The 16,050-nt window shown below is 43.7% G+C and overlaps 1 protein-coding gene across 7 annotated transcripts in view; it reads right to left on the bottom strand.

Annotated features, from left to right (window-relative positions):
* LOC137320765 (organic cation/carnitine transporter 2-like) overlaps positions 1-16,050 on the bottom strand; it is an 83,696-nt gene that overhangs the window by 55,997 nt on the left and 11,649 nt on the right. The window lies entirely within an intron of this gene.

The following is a 16,050-nucleotide window of genomic DNA, read 5'->3' as shown; positions in this document are numbered from 1 at the left end:
ATGAATCGAACATTAAAAACAATGCTAAAGAAGTTGATTGAACAATCCCGCAAAACACGGGACCAATTGCTGCCCTTGGCATTAATGGCTATGAGATCCACTGAGTCACGTACCACCGAGGTTTCACCCCATGAGTTAATGGCAGGGAGAGTGATGAGAGCCCCTGAACATTTGTTGTATCAGGATATGTCTCAGTATCCGTATCAGGCCTTGACTCAGGAGTGGTATGTTAACCAATTAGTGACCAGCTGCAACAGGCAATGGTCTTTGCAGTTAATATTGGACAATCTAAAAAGGCCAACAAAGTGCATTTTGACACCAAAGTCAAAGCAGTAGAATAGGATGTGGGACAAACAGTGATGGTAAAAACATACAATCAGCAGGGTCATTCGCGACTCATTTTTCTGGACCATATCCCATTGTGGATAAAGCAAGTCCATCTGTGTACAAAGTATTCCTGAAAAAGGGAAAAGGAAAATGGTTCCATAATCAGCCCCCTGGAGGAAGAGATTACTCCATCCTCCCACGCTATGGGATGAGGAGGAAGACAACATATTACACCCATCTGTGATAGGAGAGAGAGCCCCGAGTCCAAGGCGACTGAGACAAAGGCCAGTCCATCCACCAAATAGGTACACTCCTCCAGGGGCTTACAGACAATGACATTTATGATACGTAAATGGCAGAAGAAATTAGTGCCCGATTTGAACAAAACCAAACAAGTCTATTGCAGGCCAAAAACAAATGAGATGTTGACAAAATGCAAACATGATGTAACCAATAAGTATTCCGATAAAATGTTTGAATCCTAGGTACCGAGTAAGAAGGGATATGAGATGTTAACAACCACGGCAAGGTGGATCGGACCGATAACTATCGGATTTACAGGAGTGAACGTTTACACTTTTACCATATCTAGTTTGGCCATTGGTTATAAAAACACCGTTGGTCGTAAAAGTATGGAACAACATTGTGATATCAACCACCTTTACTCCATCCGCATGGGATAGGTATGTATACTCAAGCAAGGAAAACACCACCCTGACTGAGTTGCAGAGGAAAAGGGACTTGATGGACACATTGGTCGTCTATGCCCACATGGATTGTTCATCATATGGTGACTTTAACATTCCAGGGACTATCAAACAGCCCTGTTACCGGAACCAGGCTGAGTATACTGCGAGGCCAATAATCATGGTGAGAAAAAGGGTATCAAGGTAGTGTTCAGTTAAACGCACATGACTTCAGTTTATCCATTAGCAACACTACGACGGAGTATCCTGGAGTCTATCGAGTGCAGGTCCAAGAACGAAACATTGGCGTGGGTGTTACCATTTTAGGGCCATTACTTGTGACACACAACTGGACTGTGCACAATGACATCAGCACTTCTCGGGGGAAGATTCTTAATGGGTCATGGATAGTGAGGGTCCCCCCATACATCAATTGGGTTGACCTGTCGATATACCAGTGATCTTCCATTATTTAATGGGGCTCCGCCTTTCCTCAAAAATGGTGCCCCCTTGGCTCCAGCTAACATACCTTATATTATCGAAGAACCCCAAGCCAATAAGTCAACTGTGGGCATGGCTGCCTAATAGTTTCCCTATTTCTGGGAAAGACATGAAGGGAATTATACTTGTGAACCAGTCAGGTCATCTTCAACAAAAGTGATCTGTCAGGAATGCTCTATACAACTCATTGCTGAAGGTAGCAAACAGCCTGAGGAGGGAAAGCGGAGTCGGGAATGCCCAAAAACAGCCGACTAATGGATTGGTCATCATCCGGACTCAGCAAGGAGTTCATAATGACGTCCATTATGAATTGGTGCCGTTACTGATACCTCTAGTGGAGATAACCTTTCCGCCAGCGTTATGCCACCCGGCCCACAATTCGTTATATAATACAATGCTCCAATAGTACATGACTTCCACCAACACAATGCAGGTCAGGATTTAGATCAAGCCTGGCCCCACAACCGTACAAAGCAGGTCACAGAATACAGAAAAGGAGTATAGGTGAGTGGATAGGTATTGGAGCTACTGCAGGTGCGGCAGCATGGACTAGGCTAGATATTGAATCAATGTGGCAACATGAAGAATCAATACGGGAACAACTGAAGGATCTTTTAAAAGGCATGAACAAAGGGGATAAAGATCTGATGTGAAACCCAACAGGGTACAGTATCAATAACCGAAATAACAAAAGGCATGGAACAAATAATGACCAGAGTAAATGACATACTCAATGGAAATAATCGGGAGTATAAAGACCAAAATGTATCCAAAGCCATCACATGCAGCATGTATGGAGGTTTTGTATTAAATCAGATACAACAAGGATTGAACGATATGGAGAATAACAGGATCCCAAAATGGGTTACTGATAAACAGATACGGGAATTATATAAAGCAGACTATGACCTACGTAAGGCCAGAAAATATGGCACGGTATATCTGATTCGGAAACCATGTAATACCACAACGGGAAAAATGGTTCTCCCACTGTTGATAGCATTACCTCAAATATGAGATAAGCCTAGGAAGGATTTAGCATACAATCTTTAAAGAACTCACCACTTTTCCCAAACATCTGATAAAAGGACAAGAGGAAGAATGGAACGGGGTGGACTAGTGTCAGGGACCTGGATTTGTCAATGTGACATACTCCAGTGGAATATGTCTACCCGCGGGTTCACCCTGGGGGATGAGGACCCTGAATGCTTGGTGAGAATTATCAATAGGCGGGTAGATACCCACATGGCCTATCAAACCAGAGGCCGATACTGTATAACTATTAGTGACGTTACATTCAGGCGTGGTACCGCCATTTGCTCTGTCACTTACTCTCCTTTCTTTCTCACCCCCACGGAATTTACTCAGATTGGGGAACATACTCTTATACCAATACGGCCACATAGTGTAACAGGGATTCACGTTTATCTCACATTACAGGAGGAGGCATTACAAGCTGTAGTGCCCTTTGGGCACCCTAGCCCTCCGTTGTCATTAAGCCTTAATTCCATACTGGCACATTCACATGCCTCACTTCACCACCTGGTGAAGATGAAACAAGCTAATGCGCTTATAGAACAAAGGATAGAAAAGCTAGGAGATCATGAGTGCTGGAAGACAGTATGTAATGTTAGCCAATACCCATGGGTTAGAATGATTAGTATGGCTTTAAAATGTACGCAATGTATACTAGTGTTTGTTATGATAATCTGCTTATGTGTAATGCGACATTTAATCCGCAAGCATGTCAAAGAAATATTCTTTTTGCATATGTCACGACAAACCCCTCCTACACAGGACAGTAAACCAATATTCAGGAAAACTTAACCACCACAGACAATGCTCAAGGTGTATGAAGTGGATTGGTCAAAAGATTAGTCAGATCCACTTGAGGAGACACTAAGGATTTTGAACATTGGATCAGACCCCATTTTACTCTTTTGAACTGCTGGACCACTTGACAAAGGGTTAACTAGTCCCTTTAAGGATTTGGACATTCACTTGGACAGTACATTTGAAACCAGGGGTTAACTCGTCCTTGACATTACCTTTGGACTTTTGGACAGTAGAAATGCACAACCACAAAGTGTAGTCAGTTTAAACTGGACATTTGAATATCAGTTTAAACTGCAAAAGCAGCAAAGTACAGAAACATCAACAAGCTGCAGTTTTCAATAACAACTGATAAGTATAAAAGGCAGAAGCTTTCATCGATGCTCACAAAAAATGCAAAGGACAAACAACTGATAAGGCACCTGGCTTCACATGGAGAAGAAAATACAATGGATTCACACAGTGCGAGTGGTTCAACCAACCATCCATCCATCTTAATGCTACGACGGATAGGTGGTCAAACTGGGCCTTCTCGTAACTTAGAGCACACCCCATAAGCTAAAAGAACATATAAAGATAGGACATCGTAGAAGCTTCAACAGTCAATAGTTGCAGGAACAACAATTGAACAATTACTGCAGTACGAGCTCCTCCAACAACAAGCACTTCAATACTTTGCTTTTGAACTTTGACAAACTGACCGTACTTTCGAACTTTGACAAAAAGACAAACCTTGATGAGAAGACACAGAACTTCGATACTTTACTAATGAGCTGGAACGAAGAGGCAAACTTTCATGAGACCAAGAACCCTGACGCATCATTCAACACATCACCTGTTACCACAGCGATCATCAACCTTTGTCTAGACCTAGACGGCTGCCGTGATGCTTTAAAAAGATTGTATGCGCTACTTGCTCACTTTGCTTCATGCTTGCTTTTATTCTCCTTTTTAAATCATTAAATAAAGTACATTGTGAACCACCGATTGTATAATGGGTAGAGTGATCTATGTATTGACTGAGTTGCTTCATGCCATGTGCTCTTTTTGACTTACTAAATAAATAATCATTTTGGTTAATGAAACTACCGTGTCAGGATGGTTTTCTTTGTCTGAATTATTGTCCAGGTCCACGAATCTCTGGGAAAGACCCAAATTTCCATACACCATTCCCTTATTCCAGTACTTGCCGCATCCATCAGTGCCCATACATTCTCCCCCCTTGCTTCTCCAACCTTTTCTTGCCACTCTCTCATCTCAAGCACCAGTAACTTTCCCCTCTCTCCCTCCTGCTGTGTTTCCTGCAGGGTTCAGATGAAAGTCAATTGCCTGAAATGTTCAAGTAGTCACTTCTCCCTACAGATGCTGTTCCTAAGTGATTCCAGCATTTTCTGTTTCTCTTTCCTATTTCCAGCATTTGCAATATTTTGGTTTTTTTGTTTATTTTGAGGGTTTTTTTTGATAGAGGGGTAAAGTTTTGTCTTCATCACCTAACCAGTAATATGGCAGAGCGGAGCGCCCACCAGTTATAGAACCCGCCTGATTATTAATTCCAATGGAATGAAAATCAGACGGATTCTATACGGGGCAGGTGATCTGCTCAGCCAGAGAACCACCTACGCGATGAAGACAAAAATTTAACCAAGTGTATGTGTGACAGACTGTACTGATGTAGCTTTTGTATTTGAATTGTAAATATTCCAAAAACTTAGTCCCTTTTACCATGACTAGAATTTATCTGGTCTTCAATGGATCGGCCATGTAATGATCCTTCATAATAATTTTACCCAATTTATCCATTGATAGACCATCTCCTCTTAGACTTTTCTTCTGCCATTAACATGGCTGTTATTAATTTGCCAACCCAAGATAGATGCGCACGGTGTGCGGATATACACAGTGTGCTGAGAGTTTGGTAAGTGTGGGCGTTTAAGAGTTAATCTCTTTAAATCTAGTGCATATTGCTTCAACTATTTAAGGTCAATTTAAAAGTTTAAATTTCTAAGTTTCTGTCAGGCTTCAGCAGAGAGCTGCTGTAGCAAGTTAATTGGTTAGCTAGATTCAACTGGTACTTGAAGGTGGGGCAGGCCTGACTCATCTGAGTCTCAACTGTAGAAATACAGGGGCCTGTCGGTGCGGACTGCACGGTGTGCGGATATACACAGTGTGCTGAGAGTTCGGTGAGTGTGGGAGTTCGGTGAAGTGGGGGAAGGAGGTGCTGCTTTGCCTTGCTTTTCCGAACTTTTCCTGCAGAGCGGTAGTGGACCTGAGAGTAGAAGACTGAGATTGTGGAATAAAAGCAGCAGCAGACCTGCACCAAGAGACAACTACTGTGCGACATCACAGGTGAGGCAGGAGAGTCCGAGAGGTGAGCAGAGTATAAAAGGGGAGGCCTAGAGCGGGAAGAGTGTCTAGGAGTCTAAGGCAAGTCATGGCAGCGCAGCTCGCACCCATGATATGCTCCTCCTGCACTATGTGGGAAGTCATGGACACTACCAGTGTCCCTGGCGACCATGTGTGCAGGAAGTGTGTCCAGCTGCAGCTACTGGCTAACCGTTTTTCGGAGCTGGAGCTGCGGGTGGACTCACTGTGGAGCATCCGCGATGCTGAGACTATCGTGGATAGCACGTTCAGTGAGGTGGTCACACCACAGGTAAAGAATACGCAGGCAGAAAGGAAATGGGTGACCGCCAGGCAGAGTAAAAGGACTAGGCAGGTAGAGCAGGAGTCCCCAGGGGCCATCTCCCTCTCAAACAGATATTCTGCTTTAGATACTGTTGGGGGAGATGGCTTATCAGGGAAAAGCAGCAAGAGCCAGGTTCGGGGCACCACGGGTGGCTCTGCTGCACAGGAGGGGAGGAAGAGGAGTGGCAGGGCTATAGTGATAGGGGATTCCATTGTAAGGGGAACAGACAGGCGTTTCTATGGCCGCAAACGTGACTCCAGGATGGTATGTTGCCTCCCTGGTGCTAGGGTCAAGGATGTCATGGAGCGGCTGCAGGGCATTCTGGAGGGGGAGGGTGAACAGCCAGTAGTCGTGGTCCATATTGGTACCAACGACATAGGTAAAAAAAAAGGGATGAGGTCCTGCAAGGTGAATTTAAGGAGTTAGGAGATAAATTAAAAAGCAGGACTTCAAAGGTAGTGATCTCAGGATTACTACCGGTGCCACGTGCTAGTGAGTATAGGAACAGGAGAATAGACAGGATGAATGCGTGGCTGCAGGGATGGTGTAGGAGGGAGGGATTTAGATTCCTGGGACATTGGGACCGGTTCTGGGGAAGGTGGGACCTGTACAAGCGTGACAGGTTACACCCGAGCAGGACCGGGACAAATGTTCTCGCGGGTGTGTTTGCTAGTGCTGTTTGGGAAGGTTTAAACTAGAGTGGCAGGGGGATGGGAACCTGAGCGGGGAGTCAGAAGGGAATAAAGTTGAGAGCAACAAGAGAGGGCAAGACCCAGGGGAAATCGACAATACAAATAGTATAAACAGTTGTTCAAGAACAAGTGAAAGGGAAAAGCATAGAGCAGCGGAAAGAAAGTGTACTTTAGGCACGACAGATAAAATGAAAACTAGAAGGCGTAAGGCGATTAACCCAGCATCAAAGCTGTGGCAGGGGGTTGGGAACCTGAGCAGGGAGACAGAGGAAAGCATATCAGGAAGGGACAGAAGGTATGGAGTAAAAGGTAAAGTGTTAAAAAAGGAAAAAGCAGGAACTAAGTGTCACAAAACATATTTGAAAGTTCTTTATCTGAATGCACGTAGCATTCGTAACAAAATGGATGAGTTAATGGCACAAATAACGACGTATGGGTATGATCTTGTGGCCATTACAGAAATATGGCTGCAGGGTGACAACGACTGGGAATTAAATACGCCAGGGTATTTAACAATCAAGAAGGACAGGCAGGAAGGAAGGGGAGGTGGGGTGGCTATGTTAATAAGGGAAGGAATCACTGTAATACAGAGAAAAGATATTGGGACAAAGGATCAGGATAATGAAACAGTTTGGGTAGAGATAAGGAATAATAAGGGGCAAAAAACACTTGTGGGCGTAGTATATAGGCCTCCTAATAGTTGCAACTCTGCTGGAAGAAGTATTAATCAGGAAATAGTCGGGGCATGTAATAAGGGAACAGCTTTAATTATGGGGGATTTTAACTATCATATTAACTGGACAAATCAAATTGGGCAGGGTAGCCTTGAGGAAGAGTTTATTGAGTGTATTAGGGATGGATTTCTTGAGCAGTATGTAACTGAACCAACAAGGGAGCAAGCAACCTTGGACCTGGTCCTGTGTAATGAGCCAGGGTTAATTAATAATGTCCTAGTTAAGGATCCCCTTGGAATGAGTGACCATAACATGGTTACATTCCATATCCAATTAGAGGGTGAGAAGGTTGGTTCTCAAACAAGCGTACGGAGCTTGAATAAAGGAGACTATGATGGTATGAGAGCGGAATTGATTAAAGTGGACTGGGAAAATAGATTAAAGGGTAAGACGGTACATGAGCAGTGGTGTTCATTTAAGGAGTTATTTTACAACTTTCAAAAAATATATATTCCACTGAGGAAAAAAGGGTGTAAAAGAAATGACAGCCATCCGTGGCTAAGTAAAGAAATTAAGGATAGTATCCGACTAAAAACAAGGACACATGAGGTAGCCAAACTTAGTGGGAGGATAGAAGATTGGGAAGTCTTCAAAAGACAGCAAAAAGTAACGAAAGGATTAATTAAGAAAGGGAAGATAGATTATGAAAATAAATTAGCAAAAAATATAAAAACAGATAGCAAGAGTTTCTACAGTTATATAAAAAGAAAAAGGGTGGCTAAGGCAAACGTAGGTCCTTTAGAGGATGAGACCGGGAAATGAATGGTGGGAAACATGGAGATGGCAAAAATGCTGAACAAATATTTTGTTTCAGTCTTTACGGTAGAGGACACTAAGAATATCCCAACACTGGACAAACAGGGGGCGCTAGGGGGGAGGAGCTAAATACGATTAAAATCACTAAGGAATTGGTACTCAGTAAATTAATGGGACTCAAGGCGGATAAATCCCCTGGACCTGATGGCTTCCATCCTAGGGTCTTGAGGGAAGTGGCAGTAGGGATTGTGGATGCTTTGGTAATAATTTTCCAAAATTCTCTGGACTCGGCAAAGGTCCCAGCAGATTGGAAAACTGCCAATGTAACACCCTTATTTAAAAAGGGTAGTAGGCAGAAGGCTGGAAATTATAGGCCAGTTAGCTTAACATCTGTGGTGGGTAAAATTTTGGAGTCTATTATTAAGGAGACAGTAGCAGAACATTTGGATAAACATAATTTAATAGGACAAAGTCAGCATGGCTTTACGAAGGGGAAGTCATGTCTGACAAATTTGCTTGAGTTCTTTGAGGACATAACGTACAGGGTGGATAAAGGGGAACCAGTGGACGTAGTGTATTTGGACTTCCAGAAGGCATTCGACAAGGTGCCACATAAAAGATTATTGCTCAAGATAAAGACTCACTGGATTGGGGGTAATATTCTGGCATGGCTGGAGGATTGGTTGTCTAACAGGAAGCAGAGAGTTGGGATAAATGGTACATTCTCGGACTGGCAACCTGTAGCCAGTGGTGTTCCGCAGGGGTCGGTGCTGGGTCCCCAACTCTTTACAATCTATATTAACGATTTGGAGGAGGGGACCGAGTGTAACATATCAAAGTTTGCAGATGATACAAAGATGGGAGGGAAAGTAGAGAGTGAGGAGGACATAAAAAACCTACAAGGGGATATAGACAGGCTGGGTGAGTGGGCGGAGATTTGGCAGATGCAATACAATATTGAATATGAGGTTATGCACTATGGCAGGAAAAATCGGAGAGCAAGTTATTATCTTAATGGCGAGCAACTGGAAAGTACTGCAGTACAAAGGGATCTGGGGGTCCTAGTGCAAGAAAATCAAAAAGTTAGTTTGCAGGTGCAGCAGGTGATCAAGAAGGCCAACGGAATGTTGGCTTTTATTGCTCGGGGGATAGAATATAACAGGGAGGTATTGCTGCAGTTATATAAGGTATTGGTGAGACCGCACCTGGAATACTGCATACAGTTTTGGTGTCCATACTTAAGAAAAGACATACTTGCTCTCAAGGCAGTACAAAGAAGGTTCACTTGGTTAATCCCGGGGATGAGGGGGTGGACATATGAGGAGAGGTTGAGTAGATTGGGACTCTACTCATTGGAGTTCAGAAGAATGAGAGGCGATCTTATTGAAACATATAAGATTGTGAAGGGGCTTGATCGGGTGGATGCGGTAAGGATGTTCCCAAGGATGGGTGAAACTAGAACTAGGGGGCATAATCTTAGAATAAGGGGCTGCTCTTTCAAAACTGAGATGAGGAGAAACTTCTTCACCCAGAGGGTAGTAGGTCTGTGGAATTTGCTGCCCCAGGAAGCTGTGGAAGCTACATCATTAAATAAATTTAAAACAGAAATAGACAGTTTCCTAGAAGTAAAGGGAATTAGGGGTTACGGGGAGCAGGCAGGAAATTGGACATGAATTTAGATTTGAGGTTAGGATCAGATCAGCCATGATCTTATTGAATGGCAGAGCAGGCTCGAGGGGCCGATTGGCCTACTCCTGCTCCTATTTCTTATGTTCTTATGTTCAATGGAAGGACGTCATTTGGGACATTTTAGCTTATCCATCCAGAGCAAATAATACATTCTTTTGAGAATATATAACTCATCCTCGGAATTTGTCTACAGTTCTCCTTTTGCGAAAACTCGTGAAAAGTCCATTTATTGGCTCTGCCATATCCCGGTCAGCTGTAATGGCTTTGCCCAATTTATCCATTAACAGACCTGTTCTTTGACCTTCCTTCTACGATTAACAACTATTACTAATTTACTAAAGAAAGATAAATGCAGGGAAGGAAGCCTTTCTTAGCTCATCCATCTAGGGCAAAATGTACTCCCCCTTCCCCCAGTCATATTATGTTATATACTTGACTAAGTCTCCACTATTCTACTTAAAAGACTATTCCAAGTGATCATCTGGCTTATGGGGGGGGGGGGGGGGGTGGTGTTCATCCGGACATCTGTCCTAAATCTTTCCTTTCACTACTTTTAATTTACGTCCTTGTTCTATAGAATGCCTTGAAGGCTTCAGATCAGCCCGATTTACACCGTTTAACATTTCTCAGTTGCCTCCTTTCACAGCCAAAGAGTCCCCGTTTCTCCAGTCTTTCCATGTAACACAATGCTTTGACATTAGGGATCAACCGCTCTCTACCAGTTCCATGGCTTGAATACTTTCCTCATGTGTTGGTGACTAAAATGGAATACTGTGTACACAGTTAGACTTTTGCACGTGAATGCAAAAGACAAGGCTGAAGCGTTTGCAACCATCTTCAGCCAGAAGTGCCAAGTACATGATCCATCTTGGCCTCCTCCTGATATCCCCACCATCACAGAAGCAAGTCTTCGCCAATTCGATTCACTCCACGTGATATCAAGAAACAGCCAAGTGCAGTGGATACAACAAAGGCTATGGACCCCGACAACACCCGGCTGTAGTGCTGAAGACATGTGCTCCAGAACTAGCCGCGCCTCTAGCCAAATTGTTCTAGTACAGCTACAACACCGGCATCCACCTGACAATGTGGAAAATTGCCCAGGTATGTCCTGTCCACAAAAAGCAGGACAAATCCAATCCGGCCAATTACCACCCCATCAGTCCACTCTCAATCATCAGCAAAGTGATGGAAGGTGTCATCGACAGTGCTATCAAGCGGCACTCACTCACCAATAACCTGCTCACTGATGCTCAGTTTGGGTTCCGCCTGGACCACTCGGCTCCAGACCTCATTACAGCCTTGGTCCAAACATGGACAAAAGAGCTGAATTCCACAGGTGAGGTGAGAGCAACTGCCCTTGACATCAAGGCAACATTTGACCGAGTGTGGCACCAAGGAACCCTGGTAAAATTGAAGTCAATGGGAATCAGGGGGAAAACTCTCCAGTGGCTGGAGTCATACCTACCACAAAGGAAGATGGTAGTGGTTGTTGGAGGCCAATCATCTCAGCCCCAGAACGTTGCTGCAGGAGTTCCTCAGGGCAGTGTCCTAGGCCCAACCATCTTCAGCTGCTTCATCGATGACCTTCCCTCCATCATAAGGTCAGAAATGGGGATGTTTGGTATCGATTGCACAGTGTTCAGTTCCATTCGCAACCCCTCAGATAATGAAGCAGTCTGTGCCCGCATGCAGCAAGACCTGGACAATGTCCAGGCTTGGGCTGATAAGTGGCAAGTAACATTCGCGCCAGACAAGTGCCAGGCAATGACCATCTCCAACAAGAGAGAGTCGAACCACCTCCCCTTGACATTCAACGGCATTACCATCGCCGAATCCCCCATCAACAACATCCTGGGGGTCACCATTGACCAGAAACTTAACTGGACCAGCCATATAAATACTGTGGCTACAAGAGCAGGTCAGAGGCTGGGTATTCTGCGGCGAGTGACTCACCTCCTGACTCCCCAAAGCCTTTCCACCATCTACAAGGCACAAGTCAGGAGTGTGATGGAATACTCTCCACTTGCCTGGATGAGTGCAGCTCCAACAACACTCAAGAAGCTCCACACCATCCAAGACAAAGCAGCCTGCTTGATTGGCACCCCATCCACCACCCTAAACATTCACTCCCTTCACCATCAGCGCACTGTGGCTGCAGTGTGTACCATCCACAGGATGCACTGCAGCAACTCGCCATGGCTTCTTCGACAGCACCTCCCAAACCCACGACCTCTACCACCTAGAAGGACAAGGACAGCAAGCGCATGGGAACAACAGTACCCGCACATTCTCCTCCATGTCACACTCCATCCCGACTTGGAAATATAACGTCGTTGGGTCAGAATCCTGGAACTCCTTACCTAACAGCACTGTGGGAGTACCTTCACCACATGGACTGCAGCGGTTCAAGAAGGCAGCTCACCACCACCTTCTCAAGGGCAATTAGGGATGGGAAGTAAATGCTGGCCTCGCCAGTGACGCCCACATGCCATGAACGAATAAAAAAAAAAACAGGGCACTGAACAACTTTAGAATGAAATCTTCCAATTTGTACTCAACTCACATGGTAATACAGTTTACAAATGTATTCACTTTTATTGCTGCTCCAGTGATTTTACACATTAAGCACTAAACCTACCATTAAACCCAGATTCCTTTCTGTTTCACTTTTAGTCACTTCTGCAACATCCATGGTACACTGCTAAAACCAGTCTTTCCTACAAGTATGTACTGATCTGTATTCAATTTCATGTGGCACTGGTTTGCCTAAAAATTCAGAAGTAAATAAAACAAATTTATAGAAGTAAAATAACAAACTTAACAAAAAGCAGTAAAATTGGAGCAAATCAAAACAAAAATTCCACATGATGTCCACCGCTCATGGTGAACTGTAGGTTATTGTTCCAGCATGTAAACAGCTTGAAACATAGACAAGCAATTGCAAGAATCCTTTCCAGTAATTTTATACATCCTGGATCTGTCCATGGCAGATTTTGCACGGCCCAGGAGGTCCTCTGATCTGGTCACTCTCATCCAAAAATAAACAGGATCAGGAAAATAGCCCCCTCAATGAATGAAATGAGGGTTGCAGTCTCTGACATTACATGCAGAGCTGGACCATATGATTCCCTATCACCACAAAAACAGGCCATCAGGGAGGTGTCCATGTTATGGACCATCAGCTTGTTTATTGCTGCTCCAGTGATTTTACACATTAAGTGCTAAAACTGCTATTAAATCCAGGTCCCTTTCTGCTTCATGTTCAGCTACTTCTATAGCATCCATGGTATACTTGTAACATGCATTTAAATATATTCCACACTAAGTTCCCAGTGGTTCTGGTAAAGAGACCCCAATACAGGGCCTTCCGATCATATTGCTCGCCACCTGAAAATTATAACACCTAAGATCAGGAGTTTCCCAACAGCAGATGAAGGCAAGGAAGAGAATTAGCATAAAGTAATGGAAACCACTTCATGCAGAATGGAATGGCACAAAGAGAATTTGAGGGGTAACTTGCCGGAGATTTCTGAGGGGGCTTTTGTGGCCTCACGAGTTGAGCAAGGCTGGTCACTCAGGAATGGAAGCAGAGCAATAAACCTCAACTTCAGGGCCCACGGATGATTTTAGTTTACGTTTGGTCATCGCCACAGGATGGATGGATGGAAGGAATGCAGATAGTTAACTTGACAACAAATGCCTCCAGCAACATCCAGTTGACCTACCAATAGCCAATACATAGAATCATAGAATGATACAGCAGAGAAGGAGGCCATTCGGCCCAATATGGCTGTTCTGGCTCCCTGAAAGCTATCCAATTAGTCCCACTCCCTTGCTCTTTCCCCATAGCTCTGCAAATTTTTCCTTCAAGTATTTATCCAATTCCCTTTTGACAGTTACTATTGAATCTGCTTCCACCTCGCTTTCAGGCAATGCATTCCAGATCATAACAACTCGCTGTGTAATGTTTTTTTCCCCTCATGTCGCCTCTCCTTTAACGCAGAAAAATGCGAAATGATACATTTCAGTAGGAAAAACGAGGAGAGGCAATATAAACTAGAGGGCACAACTCTAAAAAGGGTACAGGAACAGACAGATCTGGGGGTATATGTGCACAAATCGTCGAAGGTGGCAGGGCAGGTTGAGAAAGTGGTTAACAAAGCAGACGGGATCCTGGGCTTTATAAATAGAGGCATAGATTACAAAAGTATGGAAGTCATGATGAACCTTTGTAAAACACTGGTTCGACCACAACTGGAATATTGTGTCCAGTTCTGGGCACCGCACTTTAGGAAAGATGTGAAGGCCTTAGAGACAGTGCAGAAGAGATTTACTAGAATGATTCCAGGGATGAGGGACTTTGGTTATGTGGATAGACTAGAGAAGCTGAGGTTGTTCTCTTTGGAACAGAGACGGTTGTGAGGAGAGTTGATAGAGGTATGCAAAATCATGAAGGGTCTTGACAGAGTAGGTAGAGAGAAACTGTTCCCATTGACGGAAGAACCAGAGGACATAGAATTAAGGTGATTGGCAAAAGAACCAAAGGTGACATGAGGAAAAACCTTCTTTTTTTTTTACACAGCGAGTGGTTAGGATCTGGAATGCACAGCCCGAGGCGGTGGTGGAGGCAGATTCAATCATGGCCTTCAAAAGGGAACAGGATAAGTGCTTGAAAGGAAAAAATTTGCAGGGCTACGGGGAAAGGGCAGGCGAGTGGGACTAGCTGGATTGCTCTTGCATAGAGCCGGCATGGACACGATGGGCTGAATGGCCTCCTTCCGTACTGTAACCTATGATTTTATGATTCTAATTATCTTAAATCTGTGTCCTCTGGTTATCGAACCTTCTGCCACTGGAAACAGTTTCTCCTTATTTACTCTATCAAAACCCTTAATGACTTTGAACACCACTATCAAATGTCCCCTTAACTTTCTCTGCTTTAAAGGAGAACAACTCCAGCTTCTCCAATCTCTCTACATAACTGAAGTCTTTGACCCCTGGTACCATTCTTGTAAATCTCCTCTGCACCCTCTCTAAGGTCTTGACATCCTTCCTGAAGTGTGGTGCCCAGAACTGTCCACAATACTCCAGCTGGGGCCTAATCTCTGATGCTGGTGAATCATGCTAGGGCACATGTCTCTTGTTCAACCATACATGTGGGAGATAAGAATGCAGTGGCTCATCAAATACATCCCTGAGTCAGATCAAGCACCAAACTTTCAGCAGGTTCTATTTATATTTTTAAAAAACTAGGTCAGACAGGGACAGATGCTGCCAGGGTATGTGAAAAAAACTGTCCGACATATCACAGGGCATCATCATCACAGGCCTAGTGCCTTCCTCAGAATCACTGAACCACAGAATTTTACAGAAGGAGGGTATTTCATGATCCTTAAATATGTTGTGCCAGAGGACTGAAGGTTGCCAATGTAGCACCTCTGTTCAAAAAGGGAGATAGGTGTGAACCAGATAACTATAGATCAGCCAGCCTAACATTGCGAGTGAGCCTTTTCCATTTTGAGTTCCACCAACTTTTAGTACTACTTGCTTATCCATAGTTACCCTATCTAAATCGCTCCACCTGCTTCTCTTGTATCCTTTCCTTCGCACTTCCACTATCTTCTGTGAAAACCAAAGCAACGTACACATTTAGTATCTCTTCTATTCCTTCATCTTCCATTAAATCTCCCTTTTCAGCTCTATTCACACCTTATCCTTCAATTACTTTTTTTTTTACTTTTGCTGTATATAATATTATTTACTATTTCCCTTTCTGTTACCTACCAGTCTTTTTAAGCTTTTTGTTTGCCTTGTATATTTTCAATATATGGCTTGATTTTCTTTTGTGCTATTAGCCCCAGCTTTGTCATATGCCTCACTTTAATTTTAATATCTCTTCCTCCAAACAATTCCAGTTTTTATGGCATCACATTTACTTCTTGTGGAAATATATCTAGTTGTTTGTCTTATTTTTCTTTCCAAATTATCTGGACAAACTTCATTTTTATATCATTGAAATTGGCTTTCTCTAGTCAAGTGCCTTAATCTTTCACTGCTCCTTTTTTTTTACAATTTTTACATCAAACTGAATTATGGGCCTAAAAAAATTAAGTCAACTTCTTCTTGACCCTGGCGACAATTCC

The sequence above is a fragment of the Heptranchias perlo genome, chromosome 4, assembly GCF_035084215.1.
Source record: "Heptranchias perlo isolate sHepPer1 chromosome 4, sHepPer1.hap1, whole genome shotgun sequence".
Lineage (NCBI taxonomy): Eukaryota > Metazoa > Chordata > Chondrichthyes > Hexanchiformes > Hexanchidae > Heptranchias > Heptranchias perlo.
This window is presented reverse-complemented; position numbering and strand designations above follow the sequence as displayed.